Source organism: Eriocheir sinensis, unplaced genomic scaffold (assembly GCF_024679095.1).
Source record: "Eriocheir sinensis breed Jianghai 21 unplaced genomic scaffold, ASM2467909v1 Scaffold714, whole genome shotgun sequence".
Classification (NCBI taxonomy): domain Eukaryota; kingdom Metazoa; phylum Arthropoda; class Malacostraca; order Decapoda; family Varunidae; genus Eriocheir; species Eriocheir sinensis.
In genome coordinates, this window is record NW_026112070.1 from 63,941 (window position 1) to 77,865 (window position 13,925).

Here is a 13,925-nt window from a genome sequence, read left to right on the forward strand (position 1 = left end):
TTCATGTAACCATAATTCAGTTGTTCACAAACTCATAAGTTTTAATGACAGTTGTGTGCAGTGAGAGATACAGTTGATTAACAAGATGTTCCAACTACCTATAGTGTGTTAATCTGCAACTGTGTTATTTTAGGGAATATTTTTCATATACTAATATTCCTCCCTGTTGACAGCAAATTCATATTCAGAAAGTACACTTGTAGTGTGCAGTGTTGTAGCACATCCTGCAACAAATTCCGTGGAAGAGGAGGTTCTAGCATCACCACAAGCAATAGAACCAGAGGAGGTGCCCGCCCCTTCACCATCAACTGTCAGGACAAGGCATCGAAGAAACAGAGCAGCAACCAGCTACAAAACACGACTACCACACCAGAACTATTAGAAATTAGTAGGGAGAGGAGATTACAAACAATAGGTTTCTGGAGAAGAGGGAGCATTTGATCGATCTACAAATCAAACACATGAAAGTGGAAATAGCTGAAGCAGAACAAAGGGAGGAAGAGGCTAGATTTAGAAGAGATAACAAAAAAAAGAACTTGAAAAGCTAAATAATAACTAAGGATGTACACAGGTAGGACGTCACAGGGAATGTTTATGTAATATAGACTAAGTTAAGGAAAGAATAAAACTATAAAGTAACTTGTGATGTAATTAACAATGAAAATAAAGATTTTACGAGAACATACATACACACTTCTTCCCACCTCATCATTCATTCATAAAACAAATACACACTCACTTGTCACCACAACATACCAACACTAACAACTACACTTGATTCACTTCCCTCCCCTGCACACTCGGCTCCCCCGTCCCCCCAACAGCCAACACAAATATGCGTGTTATGCACCTGTACGGGTGCCCTGCGCATTATTGTCCAGATCCAGATCCAGAACAATGGTGGTGTCTACATGATGCTTAGAAGAAGTCCCTGATGATTTGATGCCGTTTCAGTCTGCCTTCTACATTTCCTCGTCTATGTGCAGGAACTTCATTATGGATGTTATTGACATTTAGGTTCACGTCCCTTCCATCTTGTGGTAAAACCAGCCTAGTTTTCACCGCAATATTGTGTAGTACCACACAAGCAACTACAATAGTTTTGGTGGTGTCTAAACTTGTCCTGACTCTCTTCCCTAAGTACCCAAACCTCCTTTTTAATATCCCAAATGCCCGTTCAACAGTGTTTCTGGTTTGGGAATGACTGTAGTTATAAGCTCTCTCATGAGCATTATCTGGAAATGACACAGGTGTCATTAGATACCTTTTCAAGGGATATCCTGCATCTCCAAGTAGATGATACCTGGGATTTAAATTAACTTATATTTCAGCACAGAGCCTGCTGTTTTCAAAAATTCGACTGTCATGGACGCTCCCAGGCCAACGGGCAACAACATTATGAAACTGCAGGTCTGGCCCACACACAGCTTGGACATTTAATGAAAAATATCCTTTTCTACACCTAAACATCTCAGGGTTTTCCACAGATGGTCTCAGTATAGATATATGTACGCAATCAATTGCCCCTACCACACCAGGCATTCCACTGATGTCATGGAATTGCTCAATTGTTCGTCGCATGTCATTGCCGCAAGGAGGTTTTATATAACGCTGGCTCAAACTAGCGATTGCTCTTGACACAACCTTCAAATATCTGCTGACAGTCATTTGCGACACATCATGGCAGTCCCCTAATGTCATCTGGTGGTCTCCCGTTGCTATGCAACGTACTGCAATCAGGGTTTTCAGGTGTGGCGGAACAGGGCAGGCTGTAAAGAGAGGAAACTTATATAGTGACTGTAAAACGACCAATGTACTCCAAATTACAATGAAATTAAAGCAACCAGTTATTTTTACTTTACATTAAATTATAAATTACATTTGATCTCTATCTATCGATAGACTTTGGCCAATGTCCCCCATGAAGGTGAGTGGCCCACTATCGGCAGAGGTTCGTTCACTCCCACCGACACAACCATTCATATAATTTTAGTCCCAAGGGGCTTTAGGGCATTCACCTCTTGAGTCAGTTGGGGCTGAAAGCTGGTCTTTAATTTCTTGAATGAGATCATACATTGAAGTTTTGTTGCATCTGAAGCGCTCGACAAACTCGTCGTCACTCATTGCTGTGAAGGGGTTCATCCGATCTGGAAGTGTACTGTAGTTACGATTTTTATATCAAATGACATCTAAGAAGCATTAGTGACAACAGAAACAGAAAAGATACAACTTGTCACCACATTTTACCTTTAACAATCCTGCGACGTTTACGTCCGATAACTCCCTGGGCATCTGCCTGATCATCCAGCTCCTCATCCAATTGATCCAAAACTTCCCAGTCATCTCACAGTTGCTGATACTCGTCCATGTTATCAGATATCTCTATAAACAATGACAAAATTATAACACTCAAGTAACACTAGGTATATTTTCATACCCAACCTACCTGACCTAACCAACTACCATTACCGACTGCCCAGGAATCGAACCCGGGCCTGCAGATTTGTAGATAGGCATGCTAACTACTACACCACAGAGGCACTGAAGCCTACAACTACCCAATTTAAATGTTCACTTAGATTTAGGTAAAATGATACTTCCCAACAACACATCATTTCACTATTTATGACTTAATATTATAGTTAGGGGATGCAAATACATGTTCATTAACAATATTAAGGCACGCAGGGTCAGAAATATAAACTAACCTAACCCGACATGACCAAACTGAAGTTAACCTAAAGCAGTTTACCTAAGCTAACCTGTGTCTAGCTGAAACCTCCAATACATTATAAACTATAACCATGGTTATGTCATGTTAGTTTTTTAGGGGGGAGGTTAGATTGCCTTCTGTTATGTCTCGCTAGGTCAGGTTAATTTCCAAACCTGTTTGATTTCATAATACGTATAGTTAAGGGGCAGGTATTATTATCCCTAGGGTAAAGTGTGAAGACCTAAATGATATATATAAGTTGTGTTTGGGATGAAAATAGCCTAGTAAGGTCCTTGGCCATGTGTATTTTGGCATATTCTACTCTGAGCAACGAGGGCCACAGGCGACCTTATTACTTGTTCACATAGGTCAACCCTGTCATTAAACAGCTAAAAACTAACACTATGACAGGGAAATGTGCTTACTTGGGCAAATAATGGAAGGAAAATAATCTTTGTGAGGGTCTCGTCCATGTGTAGACTGGCATCATCTACTCTAAGTAATGAGGGCTACACTCGACTGTTTTACTTGTTCATAAAGGTAACCTCTGTCATTAAACTGCTAAAAACTAACATTATGACATGGAAATGTGCTCACCTGGTCCAATAATGCGAAGAAAAATACAGGAGAGGTCTCAGCGTCAGGGAGCGGGAAGGGGGAAGAGGCGCCGTCTGCTGTCCCTTCGTGCCTCCCCTTCCCCCGTGATGCGACGGGTTCCGTTGCGGCCCAAAACACTCTAAGATTACGGTTTGTGTGACGAAGGATCCTCATGCCCACGGAAGGGGAAGGAATGTTTATGTTTGGGCCTGAGCCCGTTCACGTTACTTAAGATGACGAGGACGCGTCGGTCACGTATGAATTGGGACAGAGCCCGTTCACGTTACTTAAGATGACAAGGACGCATCGATCACGTATGAATTGGGACTGAGCCCGTTCACGTTACTTAAGATGACAATTCCCAGCAAACACAAGTACGTCGGCCCTCCCTCGGGCCGACGTGTGTTGTTGCGGCGGTCCGACGGTGCAAAACTCCGTCGGCCCATGTCCCTTTTGCTCATCGTTTTACCGGAGGCCCGACGTAGTATGCCGGTCATATGTCTCCCATATGCCGATCATATATAATATGCTAGCCCCAGCCCCCACTCACCCACATCGCCCTTCACTTTTACCACAAGCCACACTGGCATAAGGACATAAGAAATTAATGTATTGCAACGACTGAAATTATAACTATAATTCTAGACGAGAGTTACTTAACTAAACCAATAAAAAAAAAATTGCATGAGAAATTATACCACGTGACAAACTTACTTTTTGCATGTTACATGTAAATCAAACGAAGTAAGAATCTTGAAGAGTATAACAGCATATAATGAAATGTCATTGTCCACTTTGAATTAATGAATGATTAAATTACAACAGTAAAATATAATGGTCTTAACAAATAAAATATATACACCTGTAATAGTTTGAGGTAGTTGTCATTACAACTTCAACTAAATTTGTTCCCATACATATATTCATCGTGCAACATACATATATGTCAAACCATTTAAATCTATATTAAATATGATGATATATCAGCTATATAGCTCCCATCAGATTTACCATATCCTCATTATTCTGGCTCAATTATCTGTTCCATAGTTAATGTTAACTTTCCCACAAATGATGCATGAACTATACAACAACCGTTATGTAACTGCTGCTCATTCGTAATTATTCTACTACCTGAACTTGTTTTGGTCCTCCGGCCCATAATTTGAACACAGAAATCCTAGTCATTGACAGTAGGCTGCATGTAGGTAGGCTACTTTAAGTAAATAATAAATAAATAAATAAATAAAATTTCAATTCTTAATTAGTCCGTATAAAATTGTTACTTTTTTTTTATCGCTGGTAGCATGCTGCTACCATCCTGAAAATTACTGGCATAAGTATGTTGTGAAGTCCTGTAGTTAATAAAATATAAAAAAATATAAATCATGCTGCACTTACATTATGCAGTAGGCTATGCGTACTCCTATGCCTACGGACACGTTCTTGAAATTAATAAAAAAAAGCATTATGCACTTACACTATGCAGTAGGCTACTATATTAATAAATGTTATGACAACGAATCTGCCACTAGCACATATAATATTACAGTATTAGGAAAAGAATGCGAGAATTTAAGTAAAAACAAAAAGAAAAAAATCACCAGAAAACAAAGTAAAGCACGTAGCTAGGCTATTGGGTTGTGAATGAGTCATTTCATCAGTTACAGCGAATCTTCTGCACTTATTACAACTAACTACCACAGTGCAGCATAAGATACATAAGAACTTCAGCAAACTTGCATTGCACAGAAACACGCACGTCTCACACCCGCTGACGCCCACGTCACAGTGCACACTGACTTGTGTCACGGCGGCGTGCAGGGAACACATCACCCGACTTTTTTTTCGCATCACAATATGGGTATAGAACTCCACGTAGTACACATGTTCATTTTAATTTACATATATTAATAATGATAACACACTAGTGAATGTTAATTGTGTTGTGTGTGTGTGTGTGTGTGTGTGTGTGTGTGTGTGTGTGTGTGCACATAAGTGTATATACTATATGCCCATGGTCGTTTGCAGTTTCTGAAAAGACCGATCGATTCATTATCCATCACATAGATACCATTGGGCCACATTCATAAAAAAAACGTCTTTTACACACGCATTTACAGCATGTCACTGCAGGACACGATAATTAAAGTCGTTGGAGTACGGAGGCCCTCCGTCGAATTGACGTCACAAATTTTGCCGACGGTGCTGGTTTGCTGGGAAGGACGCGTCGGTCAAGTAAGAATTCGGACTTAGCCCGTTCACGTTTATACTTAAGATGCCAAGGACGCGTCGGTTAAGTAAGTGTTTCAAAGCTTGTTTATCGAAACTCTCTTGCTCTAAGTAGAGGTGTATCTTAAGGATATACCTTAACGAACAGGAATTTGCAAAGCTTAGTATTTTTTTTTTATAATTATTTACTCTGCGCTGGCTTTACTTTGTATTGCAGCTGACCGGCCGCCCTGATGACCAACTCTTCCCTAGCTCGCCTCATGAGAAGGGCGTCTCCGTGGCCGAGTGGTTAAGGCGGGGTATACCCGCCTCGTTGATCGCTGGTTAATCCCCGACGGGAGCAGGATCTCGTGTGTTTCGTTACACAGCTTTCTTATGCATGCCATGACGTCACGCTGCCTTCCAATTGGGGTGGGGATCCGTTAGGATAATATACTATAAGGATAGCTCACTGAAACGTCACCGATGACGTCATGACTGCGGTATGCCACCTGGTTCACTCTCACGGGGTATGAAATGTACTAGAAAACCCTTATTTGTGCTTATTCATGGTCAGATTTTTGCGCTTTTTCGATTGTTAAGGATAAGTCATTAAATTAGGCAGTTGTTGTGTTGGCTAATAGTATACAATAACATAAATAATGTGGTAAACAAGCTGCAGAAATATTGATTGCTCTGTTTACCATCGATGTTTACGTTTTCTTCCCTTTTCTTAACATTAGTTTTCTACAGCTAAATTTGCAGGGGTAACTAATCCTGTCATATAATGCAAGTAATTTATATATATATATATATATATATATATATATATATATATATATATATATATATATATATATATATATATATATATATATATATATATATATATATATTTTTTTTTTTTTTATACATACCTTTATATTGTATAATATTTACGGAATTTTTTAACTAGATCAATTTACCTTTACCAAACTTTCACTATGGAGCTTTATTGGCTTTTTTTTTAATGTTATCGCTTTCTTGGAAAATGTTTGGACCTCACCCGCGCAGACTTCATCCTCACTTTATTAATCTTTTCGTTTGCAGGCCAAAATCCACTTCTTCAAGGTGTGTTTGTCTCTAGGAAACCTAATTAACTTAACACCTTGACGACTTTCCGCAGTTGAGCAACTGTAACACCCATATACACCACAAATCACCATTTTCACTGAGCACGCTACTTTGATAACATATTGTTGTGCTGGAAGTTTCCCCCGGGGACTATTGGCCTCTGGAAGACTGCGGGAGGAGCGAGCAAGGGGGCGGGGAGCAAGGCCCCACCAGCGCCCCGCGGGGCCAGCGGTCAGGCGCCAGGCCAACTCGCCCAAACGAAGTATTTGTAACAGTTTAACTATAGCAGTACCCAATGATGATATACTATAAGGATAGCTCACTGAAACGTCATCGATGACGTCATGACTGCGGTATGTCACTCTCACCCTGTTGTCGCGGTATAAAATGTACTAGAAACCAACCCCTTATTTATTCATATTCATGGTCAGATTTTGCGTTTTTTTTTTTTATTGCTAATGATATGCAATTAAATTAGGCAGCTGTTGAGTTGGCAAACAGTACAGAACAGAATCATTTGATAAATATGTTAGAAAAAGGTACCACCACACAGCGACGCTGACGTTCTCTCAAAAATCCACCAACACCCACCCACTACAACTTTACAGGGGTAACCAATCCTGTCATCAATATCGTTATAGATAATATAGAAGTTGCTATAGTCTTTGTGTATTCTTACGTATACATTGATCCCTTTATACATTATTTATTAACCATTTGATACTTGATACTTCACTTAATATATATGTATGTTAGCTATTTTGATGACAGGACTAGTTACCCCTGCAAAATTGCAGAAAACGTAAGCACCGATACATGGCAGACAGCAACATTTCCCAGCAACCCCCACATAACATATTCCTCAAATATCTCCACCACTGGCCACCTCAACAGCTGCCCAATTCAACCACACATCCCCAGCAACCAAAAAAAAAAAAAAAAAAAAAAAAAAAAAATCTGGCCATGAATGAATGACAAGATCAATAAGTAATGGCCCCCCAATACACTTTATATGAACCAGATTGCATACGCGCTGCACTGTGGGTAAAATAAATGCTTAGTGAGCTATCCTTATATTATATAATCCTTGGCAGTACCCGTGGCAATTCTGTGGTCCACCTTCTTCCTCTCACTCCTCCTTTTCTTTCTTTTCGTCTTGTCCTCCTTCCTTCCTTCCTTCATTCATTCCATTACTACAGAAGCCCTTGCTGCCATACACCTACTCTCATCAGCACAGCCACTTTTCAACCCTCCCACACTACTTACGACCCTCATATACCTTATGTTCAACACCCAACATGACCCCTCTACCATACCAAACCCCTGCCGTAACTACCATAGCCCCTTGTAACCATCTGCCGTAGTACTGACTACCCCGCAAAACCTACTCCAAACTCGCTACCATACATTGCCATAACCACCTTGAAAAACATCTCTCTCTCTCTCTCTCTCTCTCTCTCTCTCTTTGATGGCATGTAGCAACGATTATTCTGAGTGGGGGTTGGGGGGGAAAGGAACATGAATCTTCTATCTGTCTATCTAGCTGGCTGGCTGGCTGGCTGAATCTGTGGATGTTCTCTCTCTCTCTCCTCTCTCTCTCTCTCTCTCTCTCTCTCTCTCTCTGTCCGTCCCATGGCGGGAACCTTTACTACGTCTCCACCCCTGACCCCCCCCACCCCCGAAGCGTTACCCCTAGCATAGAACGGTAGCGTGACTTTTGTGCCGACAGGGAAATGATTATTCTGTCTGTCTGTCTGTCTGTCTAGCTGGCCGGCTGAATCTGTGGATTTTTCTCTCTCTCTCTCTCTCTCTCTGTCCGTTCCATGGCGGGAACCGTTACTTCGTCCCCACCCCTGAACCCCCCCCCGCCCAAAAGTTAACCCCAGAACGGTAGCGTGTCTTTTTTTCTGACAGGAACATGTAAATTAAGTCACTCTTTCTGTCTGTCTAGCTGGCTGGCTGCATCTGTGGATGCTCTCTCTCTCTCTCTCTCTCTCTCACTGATATTAGGAGACTTTAACCTCCCCCATATCGACTGGGCGACACTGTCAGGTACAGAAGGCGAGTCACATTGAATGATCGAATTTCTAGAAGAAAATTATCTAAGCCAAATGGTTTCTGAGCCAACTCGACAAAATAATATACTCGACCTTGTTATAACGACCCAAGATAACCTAATCAGTAGTGTCACGGTAGGAGAACACCTCGGTTCTTGCGATCATAAATTAGTGCGCGTCGACATTAAAGCTCAATCATCAGTGACTGAAAATAAAGTAAAGGTGCCCAATTTCAAAAGAGCTAACTTCGTAGAAATCCGACAAAAACTAACAGAAATATAACTATCAGATGACGGCAACGTAGAGGAAGCCTGGCTAAGCCTTAAAAATCACTTACTCACTCAGCAGAACACATTCGTCCCCTTGTGCGAGAAGCGAATTAACACTAATAAAAGCCCACCGTGGTTTAATAGCGAAATTAAACAATCAGTCAATGAGAGAAAATTGTTTTACAGGTTAAAGAAAGAACAAAGCACACCCGAAAACATTAGACTTTATAATGATGCCAGGCGACGAGTAAAAAGACTAGTAGGTCAGGCAAAGCGTAGATACGAAGAAAATATTGCAGCCAACTGTACATATAATCCGAAATCTTTCTTCAGTTACATAAACAACAGAAAGGCGATCAAAAGTGGTATTGGACCTTTAACAAACAGCGACGGAGCACTAGTGACTGACAGCCAACACATTGCAAACCTCTTAAACAATTACTTTTCCTCGGTGTTTAATACTAACAGTCTTCCTCTCGCTACCACCAACACCAGTACTATTGTAAATCTCGAGCATGCATTGCCTAATTTTGAAATAACAACCGATGAAGTCCTTAAAGCTCTCCATTCACTTAAAACAAATAAAAGTCCTGGACCTGACAAAGTATATCCAACTCTGCTGAAAGAAACAAAGAGCGAAATACTCTCCTCCCTCACAACCGTATTCAATATGTCCTTGCGACAAGGCATCGTCCTTCAGATTGGAAAAAGGCTAACGTGACACCGATTTTCAAGAAAGGAGACAAAAAGTACCAGGTAATTACAGGCCCATTAGTCTAACTTCGGTTGTAGGTAAGCTACTTGAGGGCATAATTAGAGACAAAATTGTGAATTACCTTGAAAGCCACTCATTGATTGGGGACTCACAACATGGCTTCCGAAACAAAAGATCCTGCCTATCAAACCTATTAACCTTTTATAATGACCTCTTCACTGTTTATGACGTAACCAAATCACTGGACGTAGTCTATCTTGATTTCCAGAAAGCGTTTGATAAAGTCCCGCATCATAAATTACTTTACAAATTAAAGCAAATAGGTATTGACGGTCAAGTAAACCAATGGATCGCGAATTGGTTGAGCAACAGACAACAAAGAGTAGTGATTGACGGATTTAACTCAGAGTGGGCGCCTGTCACTAGTGGCGTCCCTCAGGGCTCGGTCCTTGGCCCAGTGCTCTTCATTATTTACATCAACGACGTGGATGTTGGACTCAATAACCGCATTAGTAAATTTGCAGACGACACAAAGATTGGCAACTCGGTTCTCACTGACGAAGACAGGCAAAGCCTCCAAGAGGATTTGCACAAAATTTCAGCTTGGTCGGATAGATGGGAGATGCCCTTTAACGTAGACAAGTGCCAGGTCCTTCAAGTTGGAACGAGGAATAAGAAGTTCGAATACGAAATGCGCGGCGTTAAACTCAAAAGCGTTCAATGCGTCAAAGACTTGGGGGTCAAAATCGCGTCAAACCTCAAATTCTCACAGCAATGCATCGATGCAGCAAATAAAGCGAACAGAATGTTGGGCTTCATTAAAAGAAACTTTGTATTCAAGAATAAAGATGTAATACTCTGCTCTACAACAGTTTAGTCAGACCCCACTTGGAATATGCGGTACAGTTTTGGTCTCCCCACCATGCAAAGGATATTGCTAAATTAGAAGGTGTTCAGCGTCGGGCAACGAAAATGATCCCTTCCTTGCGCAACAAATCCTACGAAGAAAGGCTTTCTACCCTTAACATGTTCTCTCTTGAGAAACGTCGCCTCCGAGGAAAACTGATCGAATGTTTTAAAATACTTAATGGTTTCACGAATGTAGACAGATCAACATTGTTTATGATCGATGACACTTTGCGCACGAGGAACAATGGCGTAAAACTCAGATGTAGACAAGTAAATTCAGACTGCACCAAATTTTTCTTCACCAACGTTGTAGTGCGAGAATGGAATAAGCTTCCACCGTCAGTGGTCCAGTGTAACACGATTGACTCCTTCAAAAATAAGCTCGACCGTCACTTCCTTCAACTTAATATCAACTAGAGTAGAAATGCAACGTTTTGGAGTCTTCTGATTAATGTAAAATCACTTAGGTTTAAGGACAGACCACCAAGTCTGGACCATGGGGTCTGTGTGGTCTGATTTTCTATGTAAACCTATGTAAATCTCTCTCTCTCTCTCTCTCTCTCTCTCTGTCCGTCCCATGGCGGGAACCGTTACTTCGTCTCCACCCCTGACCCCCCGATTCCCCAACCGCTACCCCTAGAACGGTAGCGTGACTTTTTTGCTGATAAGAACATGAATACTCTGTCTGTCCGTCTGTCTGTCTGTCTGTCTGTGTCTAGCTGGGTGAACCTGTGGATGTTCTCTCTCTCTCTCTCTCTCTCTCTCTCTCTCTCTCTCTCTCTCTCTCTCTCTCTCTCTCTCTCTCTCTCTCTCTCTCTCTGTCCGTCCCATGGCGGGAACCGTTATTTCGTCTCCACCCCTGACCCGCCCCCCCCACCTTCCAAACGTTACCCCTAGAACGGTAGCGTGACTTTTTTGCTGACAGGAACATGAATATTCGGTCAGTCTGTCTGTCTGTCTGTCTGTCTAGCTGGCTGGCTGGCTTTATGGATGAATCTGTGGATGTTCTCTCTCTCTCTCTCTCTCTCTCTCTCTCTCTCTCTCTCTCTCTCTCTCTGTCCGTCCCATGGCGGGAACCGTTACTTCGTCTATTTTCGTTCACGAACTAGATTATGGCAAGCTTTCAAATTCGTTTCAAATCTTGTGTTGAGGCACATCCTATCACTGTTAATGCTAATTAATATTACCAATCAACTATATACTCTTTAAATAGAAAAAGAACCATGAAACCACGTCGTTTTACAAGTAACGGACGAAACTTTTTGACAAGCAGAATATCGTTCACTTGGAAATTAGACAACAGAAGTTCTTCGTTATATATAGATTGAAAGTAAATCATATATATATATTTTCCATGGATATACTCAAATCATGAGAACATTATAATTGAAATGAAATCACTCATTTATGTGTCATTTTAATCATCCTAAATAATGATATAATAACATGCCTTTACAAACGCTCGCTTGACCGTGACTGGCGGTTGAATGCACACGACGCCATTTTGCACACGGCACCGAGGCGCTTCCTGGCAGGAAAGAGACAACTGTCGATGATTTGGCCAATGCTGACATGTCAACAAAGAAAATAGCCGGGATGATGAAGATCAGTAAAAGAACAGTCCATCGATGGAAAAGGAGGTATGAAGAGACTGAAAGTTTAGAAAATACAAAAAGATGTGGAGGCCCTCGTCACACCACCCGGGAAGAAGGCGACTCCATCATTCAGTCAGCCACCCAGAACCCTCTCACGACGGCAGTCAAGATAACCAAAAACATACAAGTCAACGTTGCAGTGCACACAGAGAGGAGGCGGCTTCATCACCAACCACACGTCGCTGGCGTGGGCTCCGCTCTTCTATCGCCGGCTTTCGGCCGGTTAGGTAGCAGCAGCAGTCGTCCCTCGCTCCAAACCCACTTCGGCTGGCGCCCAGCGATCAACTCAGAACTGGCACGGACCAGGGGAACCCGACTGTCTAATTAAAACAAAGCATTGCGATGGTCAGAGATAGATGTTGACGCAATGTGATTTCTGCCCAGTGCTCTCAATATCAAAGTGAAGATATTCAACCAAGTGCGGGTAAACGGCGGGAGTAACTATGACTCTAAAGCGTTAGCCAAAGAGTAGCCCGAAGGTCGAACCCAGGAGGCCTGGGGTAGACCAGAAACATAGTTACTTTTGGTGAGTGGCCTCCACGTGGTCCCGCTGGACACGCAGAGTTGGGGTTTACCCGCCACCCTTCTTAATCCCTGCGTAACTGAGCGCTCATCTCACAGCGATAGCTTTCTTTTCCTCTCTTATTTTCGCCTATCCACATCCAGGATGGCGGAAGCTGTCGCCGGTCGGGGCCAAGACCGCTCCCCTACCTGTCCGGAGTGTGGCTCGACCTACGCCTCCTTTGCGGGGCGCAGGGTTCACCAACGAAGAGCACACCCAGAGACTTTTCATGTCGCGCTTATGCAGGAGACAGTGAACCGACCGAGGGCCAGATGGGACCCCGTAGAGGATAGCCTGATGGCTGCCTTTGAAAGGGACCACCCTGAGCTCTCGGTTGCGGAGCTATGTGCGACCATTTGCGCAAGTTCTCCCCCACCGTACTCTTGACTCGGTTACATCCCATCGTAAGAACCGGCAGTACCAGGACTATCTGAGATCACTACGCAGGAGTTCGCGGCGGCCTCGTAGACCTAGGGCCGCCGTTGGTGGGTCCCCCGTGAGGGCACGGAGAGGGGGTGTAAGAGCTGAGGAGCGACCCGCGGCTGAACTGGTCGCGCAGCCAGTAGAGGCCCCGGCAGCTTTAGAACTTGCGCTCAGCCGCAGTGGAGAGGGGGAAGAGGCCGCACCGACGGAGAATGACGGGGAGCTAGCCAGAGCCCTGGAAGAGTCCGTTGAGGCGGCCTCAGAAAACCTCTCCATTCCCAAACCTAGAAATCTGGCAGACATCCAGGCACAACTCGATGCCTCGATTCCTCCCCGCCCCCCACGTCTTGCCCCACCAAGATCGGGGCATCACACAAACCTCACTCCATCGAGGTTGCGAAGGAGAAAATTTGCAGCCTTCCAAACCCAGTATCGAAGGGACAGAGGCCGGGTGCTGAAATAGGTAGTGAGTGGGGATGATCTTCTCATCACCCCGGCCCCTCCGGAGGGCTCTTTAACCTTCTGGAAGGGGCTGTTTAGTCAGCCGAGTCCAGAGGACCGCCGGACCCCGGATCTCGTTAGACGGGTCAGCCCATCAGTGATGGGCACCGTCTCGGAGGAGGAGGTCGAGGCGGCACTGAAGGCCACCCCCAAAGCAACGGCGCCGGGCCCTGACGGTCGTCTCATTAGCGACCTGGCAG

General features: G+C 43.3%; 1 pseudogene; it reads right to left on the reverse strand.

Annotated features, from left to right (window-relative positions):
* Positions 1-918: 918 nt before the first annotated feature.
* LOC126994076 (putative nuclease HARBI1) lies at positions 919-5,143 on the reverse strand (annotated as a pseudogene).
* Between the last annotated feature and the right edge of the window lie 8,782 nt (positions 5,144-13,925).